Source organism: Python bivittatus, unplaced genomic scaffold (assembly GCF_059951505.1).
Source record: "Python bivittatus isolate LINGU-HERP-01145 unplaced genomic scaffold, Pbiv_v1 ctg000790_np1212, whole genome shotgun sequence".
Classification (NCBI taxonomy): domain Eukaryota; kingdom Metazoa; phylum Chordata; class Lepidosauria; order Squamata; family Pythonidae; genus Python; species Python bivittatus.
In genome coordinates, this window is record NW_028277110.1 from 8,181,825 (window position 1) to 8,194,933 (window position 13,109).

A 13,109-nucleotide genomic window follows, 5' to 3' on the forward strand; every position below is an offset into this window, starting at 1 on the left:
GGTGGTCAAATGCAGTGACAGAGCAGCTGCAGTCCTGGGGAGATAACGGAAGCCACGTTGCATTTCATGGGCTGCTTCTGAGCATTACTCAAGCACCTTGATGTGGAGAGCTATGTTTGCTGCAGGCTGCCATGAACAAAAACTTCCTGGTGCTAATGAATGAGCCAGTCTATTCTTCAACCATGTCAGTTTTGCATCAGTTCAGTCATAAGTCTATCTCTATTCTTAAATGCAATCATTCAATTATTTATTTAATTATGCACACCCCCATAGAAAACATATTTTTGTGAGCATGCTCCATAAAATATACATTGGCATACATTTCCCCCTGAAGTATGCATCTTTATAAGACTGTGGAAGACAAGTGATGAAGAAGTTGGCCTATTCTTGAAGTATCAGGAAGGCCCATTGTCTATCGCTCACTTGCTGTCAACACCCCAGGATGGAGAGAACCACAAGGAGGTTTCTAGGATCGACTGGGGTAGTTGGAATCCATAGGCAGGCAAGCTTCCCTATTCTCCCAACATGTCCTTGAATGGGGGAAAGCCACACCAGCTTTGCAGCGGGCATTGGTTGTGGTTCCTCAACTGTTTTGTCACTTCCAATGCTTTTGACCCCATGGGCACCATTTCTTCATGACTGCCTGTCAGTAGCTGCTTCTTTGTGTCCTTGTAAGCTCCTGCTTTTGTCACCAGTGATGGCATCTGTCAACCTCTTTTTTGATTGCCTTCTATTTTTCCAAGCATCTTCATTATGCATCCAAACTATTCAAGTTTTCATTTCATTATTAGTGCTTCCAGTGAACAGCCTGGTTTTCTCTCTTCCAGTATTGAATGATTAGTTCCTGTCATTCCCAACTATTTTCTCTACTATGCACATTCCCTGCTAGCATAAGCAAAAGTTAAAAAGGGGAGGGCAAAGCCCCCTGTCCCAGACCCTCAGATTGGGGGGTCATGGCCAATCTTCTTCCTTGCCATTCTTGGATTGTTCTTGCCCACCAAAGCCTGCCCCTCTCGGACATCCTCCCTCCCAAACCCACCAAAGGCTGCTTCTTCCTGGGGTAGGCGGGCTTACTTCCCAAACACACTCATCCTGGTCAGTTCAAATCCTAGCAGCAGCAGGTGAGATGTAGTCAGGATTCACTTTTTTATTTTGCCTTCTATGGCAACATGGGATGCACACCTAGTCCACTTGGTTGCTTTATGGTCTTGTGGAAACCCAGAAAACTGAAGGGTGCTGGGTCATCCCAGCCAGGCTAGCCTTCTGCAGATGCACAGTGGCTTTTGTTTGCTTTGTCAAATTCTGCCGGAAATCCAGGTCCTGGGTTCCCTAAAGAATGCCCTAAAGAGAAGGGGAGGGTGAGTGGGGCAGTTCCCAGGCAAAGGCTCCAAATAAGGGAGGGAACAAAGCTGCAACTTTTTGACCTGTTTCCACCACATCAATATCTTTTTTACTCCTAATTGATTCTCCAAAACCCATGTTTGTAAACTCCCCCCCCCCCGCCCCTTGTAAGTGTGTTCATGTGTTGGGGAGAAGGTTGTCGTCTGGGCATGTGCTGGCCAGAGACTCCATCCAGGACTGGCCAGACCCAATGGCTGGAATGTCCATCAGATTTCCGTTTTCTTTTCCAAGTTCCATTTCCAGAACTTTTCTCTGCTGTGACCCCTTGTGGGAAAACTGGGGTTCTCCTGCACTGCTGGCCCCACTGCTGCCCTCTGGAATCCCCAGCTGACCTGAAGCAGAACAATCCTAAAGCTCTCAGTCTGACATGGCTCTGGCTTTCATCATTTCCATACTGTTGGGTGGCTTTAGCCAAGTTGTTTTGGCTAAACAATCCATGAAGCAGGTGATGGTCCCAAGTAGGGGGTTGTTTGTTTGTTTATTAAATTTGTATGCCAGAGTGGAGGGACTAGTAAGTGGGACCTTTGCCACAGACAAAGCTGGCTGGTGAAAGTTGGGCTGGGACAGATCAGGTTGGTCTGCCTTCAAAGGCTGTGCCTGGATTTGTGAACTTGACTGACTGCCCCATCAGTTGAGATGTGGCATAGCCAAGTATTGTTACCTCTCAGTGTGGTGGCTCCTAAGACCTCACTGGCCTTCACCATGAAACATCCCACGATCTACAGAGTGACTTCAGGGGTCCCTAAAACATGGGTGCTTTAGAACCTGGCTTGGGTCTGAGAAAGGATTGCAACAGGAAACTACAAATTTCAACATTCCTTCCTCATTGGCCATGTTTTCTTCTGGCCAATCCAAATCCAGCTTTCTGTTTCCCACCCATCCCTTTTAAAAAGGTAATGTTTCTCACAATCTCTCCTTTCTTGTTAAAAGTTTTGGAAGATATGAATTTTGGAGAGAACTTTATAAGATGGGTAAGATCGATTTACACTTCACAGATGTCAGGTTCGGTCAGCACGGGGCTTCAGGGAAGCTCGCAGCCAGACCACGCGGAATCCACCGACGGTAGCTAGCGGGGAAAAGAGGAACTGAAAGCGCCGCTAATTAACGGGCCACCTGCGCCCAGCCAAACCGGAAAACCGCAGCGGAAGCTTTTAACTATAAACTGATAACGGCGCGAGCCAGCAATGAACGGGGCCACAGGCAGCGAAACAAGATCGCAACGCAGCACAGAACCCGCGGGCTTGCACGTAACGGGGAGGGACCAACCCAGCCGGAGGGGAACTGGCAATCAAGGACAATGGACCCTGACCGATCCTGCCATCATGAACAATCAAGGGGGATTATTGGGGGCCAATAATCCGCAGCTGCAACGTGATCGCGGGGCGGGAAAAAAGCGCGGGAAGGGGGGAATATAAAAAGTGATGCAATTGTACCAAGCCAGTCCTGGCTTTGCTTGTGACTACTATGTTACGCATGAGTAAACCTTCTTTGTGAACCACACGTGTCACAAGAGTTTCTCTGTCGAACGGGGCAAACCTTACAACAGAAAGCACAAATAATTGTTAATGGAGATCTAACAAAACCCTGTGAGATACAAAAAGGAACAAGACTAGGATGCTCACTGTCCCCTCTCTTGTTTATTTGGGTTCTTGAAATACTGAATAGAGATATAAGACAAGATGAGAGGATTGTGGGAGTAAAGATTTAAAAAGAAACTTATAAGTTAAGGGCTTTTGCAGATGACTTGGTGTTGGTTTTGGAAGATCCTTTAAAGGGAATTGAAATATTAATGGCCAAATTAAAAGAATTTGGTGCATTAACAGGTTTCAAGATTGAGATACAGAAGACAAAGATTTTAACAAATATGTGAAAATAGAACATCAAACAGAATTGATGAAAAAATGGGTTTAAAGATTGAGAAGGTAAAATATCTGGTTATCACTATGACAAATATAAACTGTATGTTATTTCAAAATAACTATGTTAAGACGTGGAATGAAGTTAAAAAAGATATATTAAGATGGGAGAAATTACAACTGTCATTGCTGGGAGAATTTCTGTGATAAAAATGAATGTCTTGCCTAGAATGATGTTTTTGTTTTAGACAATACCTGTTTTGACAACTGATGCACCATTTAAACAGTGGCAGAAAGATATATCTAAATTTGCATGGCAGGGGAAAAAAATCACAAGTTAAACATAAGGTGCCACAAGGAAAGAGGAAGATTGGGTCTACCTGATTTGAGATTATATTTTGCAGCTTGCTCTTTGGTTTGGATGAAGAAATAGAAGGCTCTTGGAGTTAGGACATGACCTGAAATTTGGGTGGCACTTGTGGTAGGATGAAGTCAGGGTTAATGTGGATTTTAAAAATCATTATTTTAGACGTGCCACATTAAGAATATGGAGTAGATACAAACCCAGGTTGTGCCTGAAAACACCCTTGTGGCTTCTAGCCCAAGAAGCATTTTACAGATGAGAAGTAATAGGCAAACACAAATGGCTAACTTATCATGAGATATTAGAATTTTGTCAAGGGGAATATAAAATAAAATCAAGAGAAGAACTGGTGGCAGAGGGATATAGTTGTCAATAGTTCTCTTATTTACAATTATTAGAAAGATTTAAAGTAGACAAAATTTATGGTTTTGAACATTGTAAGACTGAGTTTGAAACAGAACTGTGTACAAATGATGAACATGTAATTGCTAAAATGTATACACTTTTATTGAAATTTGAAACAGAGGAAGAACAAGTGAAAGAATGCATGATAAAGTGAGATAAAATTTTTGGTTATAATACACAGATGGAGCAATGAGAAAATATGTGTCTGAAAGGACTGCAATTTACACTATGTTATAATCTTAAAGAGAATTTTTATAAACTGGTTGGTATTTGTCATCAGAAAAATTGTCTAGAACGTATAAAGGCACTTCAAATTTATGCTGGAAGTGTAACCAGCAAGAGGGGACTTTTTATCATGTTTGGGAGGCATGCAAAAAAGCTAGAAAATTCTGGATTCAGAGGATTTTAAAGATTAATATACAATTGAGACTAGAATTCTTCCTGTTGGGACTGATGGACAAACAATTGGGAAAAAAAGTTATGGAACTTTGTTTTTGTACATGATAACTGCAGTGAGATTATTGTATGCAGAAAGATGGGGGGATTCGGCATTTCCCACAATGGAGGAATGGTTGGTGAAGATGATGGAACTTGCTGAGATGGTCAGATTGACTTCTTTGATCAGAGAAAAGACAACATCTATGTTTATTGCTGACTGGAAACCCTTTATAGACTTTTTGGGTGAAACTGAAAAAAATGCACTTATGATTTATGGTTTTGATGATTAGACAGGATAGATTATCAAAAGAAGACAGTTATGTTATAACCACAGAATAAGAGGTAAATTTATAATTGTACTTATAACTGCTGTAAAGAAGATCAGAAGCCACTTCTTCATATCTTTTTTCTTTATTTTCTATTTTTCTTTTACTTTTTTTCCCTTTCTTGCACTTTTAGCTTTCTCTTTGATTTTTTTCTTTTTTTCCTTTTTCTTACTTCATATTAGTTTGTATTAGTTTTTATTTTCCTTTAAAAAAAATAATAACAATTAGATTTAAAAAAATAAGGTAAAGTTCCTCTATGTTCTTTCCCACAGCAGTAGACCAAGAATATATTTGGCTTGAGAGGCCTCCTCATTCTTTCCAGGGTGCTGACAGGACCTGGAGGGAGGAGAGAGACCCAGCCAAGGGGAACAAGTAACTCCAGTTTCATGCCCTCTGCTCTTTGTGGCACAGGTCTTTCAAGAGAATCAGGAAATTACAGCTAGTAGCATTTCTCATGTGCCACATTAGCCTGTGTTAAACAGCTGCGTTGGTTCCAGTTGCTTTGCAAGCCTAGTCCAGGGTCTACCCTTCAGAACTCAAAGCCTCGCAGAGCTTCAGCCAAGAGACCTCCAGGCCCGCCATTGTTTGCTCTGCGCTCTTTTTGGTCTTCAACAGGATACCTTTGGCAAGTCCTACAGAGATGTGCCAAACATCCACAGCCATGGTGGAGCCTTCACTGTATACAAACTGCAACTGGAGTTGAGACACTGGTACCTCAGCATTTCCAAGAGTCTCCAGATTAAATAATTTAGGCCAGAAAATATGCCTCTTCCTGAAAGCTTAGACAACTGCAGAAGACAAATCTGGGCTTGATAGACCAGGGTCCCCCAAATATAACACAGTGAGGCCTCCCAGAAGCACAATATGGATCCATGCATGTGACCTGTATTTGATCTATCTAGTGTACCGATGTGTAGGCAGGGTATACTGCTGAAGACACAAGAAGTAGATGCAGAGGCCTGAAAGAGCAGACAGGATAGAGGGAGGACCCTTGATCAAAACTCTCCTGCCTGGTCTCTCTCTCCCTCCCCCGTCCCCATATTTTGCTCTGTCTCCAGAAGGCATGGCAAGGGGGAGCTGTGCTGTACATATGCACACACACACGCACACACACACGCACACACTTTTCATTTTGGGGATAACAGGAGCAGCTAGGCCCAACTCTCCTGGATAGCAAAGGTGAGCAGAAAGTCACTCTGCTTTCTATGAAGCATCAAAAATCCAAGGGCAAGCAAATCAGATAATTGCAAGTTTTGCCGACCTGCGATTCTTTTTATTTTAATCTATTACGTTTGTTTGCTCTTCCCTTTGTCCCATGAGTTCACATTAGTGGACGTGGGCTAGTAATTTATAGCGTATTTTAGGGTCAGCAATCTCTCACTGTGGCAGTGTGATGTCTGTCTTTGTTAGTAATTTGTCACCACAGGAATGGCTGAGTGACCTTAGAAGATGCTATCAATTGCTCATAAGGAAATGGCTGAAGACTACTCTGCTTTCCCAAGTCATTGTCTCAACAGGTCTCTGAGGATGGTTGGGCTGAGACAGCAGGACGCATTCATTAAGGGATTTATCCGATTAATGGGTGAAGGTTTGAGCCAGACGTCCAAGAGTCTAAATAGTCATGGAGCTCCTCCCCTTTTTAAATGATATTTTCAAAAATGTACATGATATTTTATCCAAAGTCCTAGGTTCAAGAAGAAGAACATCAGTGCCAGGCCCCAGATAAAAGGACTCACCCAAGTTCTGAGAGGTGTGCTCCTCAAGAGAAAGAGACTGGTTAGCCAAGGGACTATCAAGATTACCAGCTTCTAAGAGTTAAGTGGCATCACCCAGCTCAAGGATGGATCTCCCTCTGCTTCTCTAGGCAAGGCTTATTGTGCCATTAGTTGGATTGATCCAGACACAAGGGTAATCACACGTCAGATGAGCATTAACATTATTTTCTAGCCCTGCTTCTTACCGTCACTATTTGGCTGACATACATTCCACAGCAAACATTTATTTCATAAGGCTTTGTGTCCTGCTTTTTTCCTTCTTGGGAGTCACAGTGGTGAGATCCTGGGAATGTAAGAAGATTTGTCAGCATCACCATTATGCTAATATGACTAAATTTTGCTCTCTGCCGCCCTTTTATTGAATGAAGCCATACCACAAAAGAGACTGAAACACCAGATTTTTGAACTGTATATAATTGTTTCTGTAAGCCATCAGATAGTCTTTTGAAAGTAGTTTTCTACTCAAACTGAAAAAGGGGTTTCTGGAGCTTTCAAAAAGAGAAGTGGAGGTACTTTTGGCCTTCAGTGCCAAATGGCTCAGACCTCTTTGCTTAAAACAAAGACAGGCTTTCGATTGACAACTTCATTGAAGCCACAGTTCAGTTATAATAACTTAAAGGGGCAACAGAGCAATATTTGGAAGATTTGGACCACCACTGGCAGAAGTTGGGGCCCCTTGTATGAACTGTCCAAACAGATGCCATTTCCAATAGGTGCACATACAAGAAAAACCTCTCTGTGTGTGTCAAGCAACTCTTAACTGCTTCCCATGTGGTCAGTGAGTGGTCTGTTGTGAGTGCTAAGTCCAGCAGCAATGAATCGGTGGAACCTTGCTTCATAACAGCCCTGGAAATGGAAACTTGCTAGGCCCCTACACAGCATGTCTCACAGCAGTGTCGGCATGTAGACAATTCTCAAAGTACTTTGATGGACTGCCCTCCTTCTAGCTATATGCAGAACACAAACCGTTGGTCCCCCTAAGATTTGAAGTGGGTACGCTAGATATTCTCCTCTAGACAACTCTGATAAGCCCATTTTAGGGCTTTATGTGTTTCCCACCATGAAACAGTAAGAAACTATGCCACTGAATGTTGACAAACCTGAAATTCAATGGGGCAGTTAAAGAGGGTCCCAGAGGTTGCAGAAGAGCAGCTGAGGATCAGACACAATACTGGACCTGCAATGGATTTCAGGAGAGGTGACAATAATATTTAATTTAATTTAATTTAATTTAATTTAATTTAATTTAATTTAATTTAATTTAATTTAATTTAATTTAATTTAATTTAATTTAATTTATATTTCAAATTTAGATACCACCCATCTCACAAAAAAGTAATTCTGGGAGGTTCACAATAAAACAACAATAAATATTAATTAAAATACAATAAGAACAATATAAAAATACAGTAAAAATAGAATAAAACCAAACACATACACAAATAATAATATCCTCGAAGATGTTAACATATGGGAGCATCTTCAAGGTGCTAGCCAACCCCAGGGTTGATTGCCCCTTTTTTTGCTTTCTGGAAGGACAAGAGAGTTGGGGCCTGCCTCACCTTTGGGGGGAGAATATTCCATAGGGTGGGGGCCACGACAGAGAAGGCATCTCTTTCTGGACCCCGCCAGTCGACTTTTTTTCATTGATGGGGTCTGCAGCATACCCTCTCTGCCTGACTGGGTGGGACGGGTAGATATAATGGGGGTGAGATGGTCCCTCAGGTAACCCAGTCCCATGCCATGTAGGGCTTTAAAGGTGATAACCAACACCTTGAATTGGAGCCGGAAGCAAACTGGGATCCAATGCAGCTCATGTAGCAAAGGTATAACATGTGCCATTTTTGGGGCACCTAAAATTGCCTGTGTGGCTGCATTTTGAACCAGCTGAAACTTCCAGATATTCTTCAAGGATAGCCCCATGTAGATTGCATTGCAATAGTCTATACGGGAGATGACTAGGGCATGAGTGACTGACTGGAGGGACTCCCGATCCAGAAAAGGGTGTAACTGGTGCACAACCCGTACGTGAGCAAAGGCCCTCTTGGCCATGACTGCCACCTGCTCTTCAAGCAGGAGCCGTGAGTCCAGGAGGACCCCCAGATTATACACTGGGTCTGTCTGGGGCAGTGCTACCCCATCCAGCACCAAAGATGGCAAAGTCCTGGATACAGAGAAGCCATTAACCCACAGCCAGGGTTAATCCATCTTACCAGGGTTCAGCTGAAGCCTGTTGTTCCCCATCCAGACCCCCACAGCCTCCAGGCACCACAAAAGGGTAGTCACGACATCACTCAGATCACCTGGGACAGAGATGTATAACTGGGTATCATCTGCATATTGATGATACCTCATCCCATGGTGGCAGATGATCTCACCCAGTGGTTTCATGTAGATGTTAAAAAGGAGTGGAGAGAGTACCGAACCCTGCAGCACCCCACAAAGCAGGGGTCATGGGCTGGACCTCTCACTGCCTATCAACACTGATTGGGACCAGCCTTGGAGGAAGGAGGTGAATCAGCACAAAACTGTGCCACCCACCCCCAACTCCCCAAGCCACCTCAGAAGGATACCATGGTCGAAAGTTGCTGAGAGGTCAAGAAAAGCAAGGATGGATGCACTACCCCCATCCTGCTCCCACCAGAAATCATCCAGAAGTGCAACCAATGCTGTTTTAGTCCCAAATCTGGGCCTGAAACTCAACTGAAAAGGGTCCAGATAATCCGTTTCATCCAGGATCCTCTGGAGCTGCAACACCACCACCTTCCCTAAAAAGGGAAGGTGGGAGACTGGATGAAAATTGTCCAGTATAGTGGGATCCAGTGATGGTTTCTTGAGGAGGGGGTGCACCAATGCCTCTTTAAAGGCCGCTGGAAACACTCCTTCTCTCAAGGATGAAATCACCATCACTTGGACCTACCCACGTCACCTTCCAAACTGCCTTAACCAGCCAGGAGGGGCATGGAGCTAATTGACAGGTGGTGGCATTTACAGCCTGGAGGACCCTGTCCACTTCCTCAGTCCAACAGGATCAAACTGTTCCCAGATAACAGGGCAAGTATGTACCCCAGGCATCTCCACAGGCCATGCTACATGCTTGGCATCCAACTGGGAACGTATCTGAGCAATTTTATCTGCCAGATGCCCAGAAAACTCCTCTGCATGGCCCTGTAGGTGGGTCACTGGGCCTACCTTTTCCGGAAGAGATTGAGTGATCTTAAACAGGGCTGCTGGGCAGCATTCTGCAGATGCAATAAAAGCAGAGAAATGTTGATGTTTCGCCACTCTTACCACCACAAGGTAGGCCTTAATAGTGGCTCCAGCCTGTGTTCAGTCGGATTCGGTCCTTGTTTTCCTCCAGCAGTGCTCTAGACATCTCTTAATCCTTTTCAAGACCCTCAACTCCTCCGTAAACCATGGGAAGCATCAGGCTCGATGGGTCAAAAGAGGTCGCATGGCCGCGATCTTGTCCAAGGCCTCGGCCAATGTGATGGAATGGAATTATGAAGGCCAGGCTCAGAGATATAAACATTTTCTTAGCTCGCCAGAGGAGCGTGGGAGATACAAGAGGATGAGACTGGCACCTCCCTGAGGAATTCACACTGTTGTGGCTGGATGGCTTGGGAGCTGGAGTTTCAGTCTGGGAAGATTCTTGCTAGAGGTTGTAGCTAATAAACAGAGCTGAACTGAATTTGCATTGTCCCTTGGAGTTCCTTGGGCTAGGCCTGACAGCCACCTACCTATTCCAGGTGGCAGCCAGGGCCTCTGCTGGACCGTGCAGCAGATCCTTGGGTATAGTCCCCAGCTCCCTCTGGAATCCCACTGGGTCCATCAGTCACCGGGGGCGGACCAATCGAATGGGTCCTGCCTCCCTATGGAGCGGGTAGCATAGGAGAATCTCAAGGCTACCAGGGCGCGATCAGACCATGATGGGGGGACAGATGTAATTCCCCCTTCAGATCACATTGCCACTGCTCTGACAAGAAAACCAAGTCCGGTGAGAGACCACTGTCCTGAGTCAGGTCGTGAATAATCTGGGACAGGCCCCTGGCTGCCAGGGTGGCCATGAACTCCCGGGCCATCTTCGAGGCATGTCCCAGGGATGGCAGATTGAAGTCCCCCAGAACCATAAGTGTGGGGAACTCCACCGCCAGCCCCGCGACAGCCTCCAGCAGCTCAGGAAGGGAGGTTGCCATGCAGCAGGGAGGCTGGTACAGCAGCAACAACCCCACCTGTTCTCAAGAGCCCAACCTAAGAAAGAGGGTCTCACAACTGGCCACTTGTGGGCCAGCACCCCTGAAGGCCAATAGAGAGTCCCAGATGACAACCATTACCCTTCCTCCCCTGCCCTGGGGTCTCGGCTGGTGCCAAACTGTAAACCTGGCTGGGCACATTTGTGAAAGAGGCACCCCCCCTCCAGGGCCCAGTCAGGTCTCAGTAATACATGCCAGGTTGGCCCACTTCTCAGTGATCAGATCATATATAAGGGGGGCCTTGTTGTTAACTGACCTGGCAGTTAAGAAGCAGCAGCCGAAAGCCAGGGCCACCGTGGATCTGCTGTCCGGGGCCTGGGTCTGAGTCCAGAGGGCTGGAACACGCCACCGGTAGCAAACACCAGGGGCGCCTTCCCCGAGAGCAGCCCACCCTCTGACTCCCATCATAACATTCCCTGCCCGTCACCACCTGCATAGTGTAACCCGCCCTAACCATGCCAGAGCCTCCACTTCCCCCCAATCTCCAGCCTCCGGTTTCCCTGGTTAGGGGGCTCTCCATCCAGCCATGCACCAACACACACCTCGGTCAGTCAAAGAGTGGTGGTGGGCTCCTCAGCACTTCAGCTACTGCTCTCAGTGCCATCAGAGCCCTAACCCTCACCCAGTTCACCCACTACTGCCCACTGTGCCCCCTTCACCAGCCTCTCTCACTAGCTGGCAGGAGGTACGCAATCCACTTCCCCTCCCTCCCCGACTCTCACTTGCGGGGGGCAAGTATCCTCACAACACTCACACCCTCATTCGCACTCTAACATTCACCCTTGGGCTCCCCTCCCTGTCTCTCACACTAGGGAGGGGCAACCCAAACTCTCACACACAGGAGGGACCCCCACCCACCTCTGCCCTGTCTGCATAGGCTATAGGGGCCAATCAAGTTGACAACCTAGGCTGCCCCAGACCGAGTCTCTGGCCGATTTCCAGGCCTTGGGCCATTGCCACCAATTCTTCGGCTAATGTGCCCAGTCCCGTTCAAGGTACCACTATTACTCCAGCGCCAGTCCAGTAAACCTCCGGTCTTTTGAACTGTCCCAGCCCTACTTCGGCTGTTCTCCAGGCCACTGCAGACCAGGCCTCCCTTCGGGGGACTTGCTGCATCGCTCGCCCCAGGCTACTTACTCTGGTGTTCACTGCGCCACTCAGCCGTGCAGCCCGGCTCCATCAGCCTCCAACGAGCTCCTGCAGGCTCTGCCGAGTCACACTAACCTCCACCAGGCTCTGCCAGGCACGACTCGGCATCCCAAACGACACGCCGCGCCACTCAATCCGGGATGCCCGCTGCTTTGCTTCTTTAGGATTGGGACCACTCGTCTTAATGCTGAGCAGGTGAAACCAAATTCTGCCCTTTTAAAGTTAAATTGCAGAATAAAGTTTTGTTTTAAGAATGTTTAACTGATTTATAGTTCTATCCTCCATTTCTTGCAGGCAGCGAAGACAGAAGCTGTGGGCCTTGCATGGAATGGGCAAATCCTGCCCTCCAGGGATCTCTGGAATTTCTCTTCATATGAAGGGAAGAACCCCTGAGAGAGGAGCCAGGCGATATCTTGGCTTGCAAACTGCTGTTTGGCTGTTGGAATCTGTCCAGGGATGTTAAAATTATGCATTTTTAACTATTATTATCATTTAATAATGAGCTATCAGAAAGAGTTGAAAGAAAAGAAAGCAGCATGCAGAAAAAGATCTGCGCCTGAAGGAAAAGTAAAATAAAAAGGTTGATCTCTGTATTACTCACAGGGACAGAGAAACCAGTGACCCTGAATATTCAAATGTCTCCCAGCATATTTGAGAAATGTCAGCGCATTCCATAAATTCCATTCATTTAAAAAAATGTTCTTCTCACATGGCTTGATTCACTCTAAATTATCTACTCGGCTCAAAAGGTTTCAGTGTGCCAGTAAGAAAAAAAATGTGGTGACAACAATACAATGTCACTAAAATCTCCTATGACATGGTGTGTGAAAAGTGATGAGAGGAGGACATTGACTGGAAGAAGCCACCAGTCTTGGTCAGGATTCATAGAGTTTCAGGCACAGCTTGAAGTTCCCAGGAGTTTCAGAGGGGAAGAAGAAGGAAGATTTCACACAACTATAATTACTTTAAGGATTTCACAACCGCAAGATGTGATAATGGTAGATAGGCTACTAATCAGCTTTCAGCAGGAAAAAGGGTTATACCGATCCGTGGAGGTCACGTCTGCCAGGCTGTGACCATTCAAGGATCAAAGGGCTCCTGTACACCTCTAAGAGATGGGGGTGAGCAACAGGGAGGCTCAA

The 13,109-nt window shown here is 45.8% G+C and overlaps 1 long non-coding RNA gene across 1 annotated transcript; it reads right to left on the bottom strand.

The window, feature by feature from the left end:
* Positions 1 to 6,521: 6,521 nt before the first annotated feature.
* On the bottom strand, positions 6,522 to 12,464 carry LOC112542411 (uncharacterized). Its single transcript, XR_003086174.2, has 3 exons — positions 11,956 to 12,464; positions 7,666 to 7,742; positions 6,522 to 6,848 (listed from the first exon to the last, which is right to left on the bottom strand). It is a non-coding gene; the product is annotated as an uncharacterized LOC112542411 (long non-coding RNA).
* Between the last annotated feature and the right edge of the window lie 645 nt (positions 12,465 to 13,109).